Source organism: Apis dorsata, unplaced genomic scaffold (assembly GCF_000469605.1).
Source record: "Apis dorsata unplaced genomic scaffold, Apis dorsata 1.3 scaffold_352, whole genome shotgun sequence".
In the NCBI taxonomy this organism is placed as follows: Eukaryota; Metazoa; Arthropoda; class Insecta; order Hymenoptera; family Apidae; genus Apis; species Apis dorsata.
The window spans coordinates 116286-118309 of NW_006263618.1; the positions used below are offsets into that span (position 1 = coordinate 116286).

General features: G+C 50.6%; 1 protein-coding gene across 1 annotated transcript in view; it reads right to left on the reverse strand.

Moving 5' to 3' along the window:
• The window catches only part of LOC116185969, a 20677-nt gene that overhangs the window by 17228 nt on the left and 1425 nt on the right, over positions 1–2024 (reverse strand). The gene's annotated exons all lie outside the window — the stretch shown is intronic.

The window sequence follows — 2024 nt, forward strand, 5'->3', positions numbered from 1 at the left end:
GAACCGACCCGCATTCTTAGCGCCAACCGGGTCGCGCCACGCTCGGACACTATGCAGATGACTTTTTATCGCTCGTGGAATCCTTCACGGAAATTCGGAATGGAGCATGGAGCGGAACAGGTCGATCGGGAGGCGAAACGAAGGGAGCCGCCGTTGCTCGACCCGCCTCGTAGTTACGCTCGTTGAGGCAGGTCAGTGCTCCGAACGGCGGATGCAACGACAAACGAGGAACGGAGAAACGGTGAAAGCATTCCAATATGGCCGCCACGGCGAGAGTGATCACGGTCCAGCAGCTCGGCTAATGCACTTACTTTACTTTCTCCGCGGTGCAGTCAAGACTCAGAGCCGAGATCCCGTGCGAAAGAAATCGGGAGAGGAAAAGAGAGGCGAGGAACGGAGGGACGGGCAGAGGGAGGAAGAGTGAGAGAGAGAGAGAGAGAGAGAGACAAGCTGGTGAGTAGGTAGCCCATACGTAATTCAGTATCGTGAGGTTACGTAACGGGGCCTACGAGGAGAATTCTCAGCCGGTTGAACGTACTTGTGTGCGTGTGTTATGCGTGTAACGTGCTTACGTGTGCTTCACGTACGCGGTTGTCACCATTCTTTTTCTCTTTCTCTCCCGCGTAAACCGCGCGTTCACGCAATTCTTCGTGAGAAAGGTATATGTGAACTACATTAAGTTCAAGAATGGGGGAAATATAGATGAAATTGCACGGAGCACGGGGAACAAGTTAGTTGGAAAACGTGAGACGATATCGAGGAGATGGGAAATTCGTTCGATCCGATATTGGGCGGTGAGCGTAAATGATAAAGTAAAGAGTTACACAGTTGTCTATTAATCTTGATATCTATGGAGAATATCTAACTATCCTCGAACACAAGTTAATTTATTAAGGAAGTAAGATAAAAATGAATTAATTACTTAAATAAGCGTCGACCTTCGTCCTTTTTTATATACGTTATGCATTAATTACAACGACATCATAGATGAATTTTAATAACATCCTCATTGGCCATAGAGGCTTGAATAACTCGATTCTATTAAAGTTCAAATTAAATTGAAAACGATAAAAAAAGAAGAAGAAAACAAACAAAAAAAGATACAAAGATCTAAAATAGAAAAGGAGGGAGGGAAGGAGGAGAAGAACAAAAGGTGGGCGAACGCTTATGAACGGATCGTGGTGTGTAACTGTATATGAGAAGTACATCGGTCTCTTTTACGCGACCAGAACAAGAGGGCGAACGGGCAGGCCGAGTGTGTTGGTGACCTTCGATGATAGCCGTGGGTGGGGAGGTTGGTCGAGTAGCTAAACTACGTTGGTGGGAAAGAGAAGGGGCGAGAGTAGGAAAGAGAAAGAAAGAGTGCGAGCGAGAGAGATGCGAGCGGGTCGGTAGGGAGACCCAGTTCGAGTTTGTTGAACCGGCCCGCCGGCGATTGGCCACACGAGTCGCGGAGTTCACTCTACTTGCCGAACGGAGGTAGGAGAAGGCGAGAGGAGGCGGTGGGGCGAAGTGGCAGGCCGCTCGGTTAATTTCATCTTGCCCCAGTTACGGGCCAGGCAGGGTGAACGAACTAGCCTCGCGCCAAGGCCCCACCGACCTACTTTCCTGTTCTATGGACCGCCGTGAGAGAAAGAGACCGAGACTCGCGCTATGCCTCTCTATACAACGTGCCGAGTTCACGACGAGTTCAGGCCAAACAGAGAGAAACGAAACGGCCGCGAGAAGGAGAGGATACATGGAAGCGCTCGAACGGGACAGAGAGAGGGAATGGTGCGTGTATGTGTGTATTGGAGGGAGGGCACTGAACACTGTAGGGTGGGAGCCCCACTAGAGAGGCTCACTATCTAGGCTAGAACCACGAGTAAAAAGAAGAGAGGGAAGATCGAGGCACGAGTGGGAGAGAGACAACGAAAATGAGAGACAGAGAGGGAGAAAAATTGCCGGAGCGCCGAGTGGAAGGCCGCCGACCGAGGGCAACGAACTAGCCTCGTCCCGGGCCCCGCGACCTACATTCCAACCCC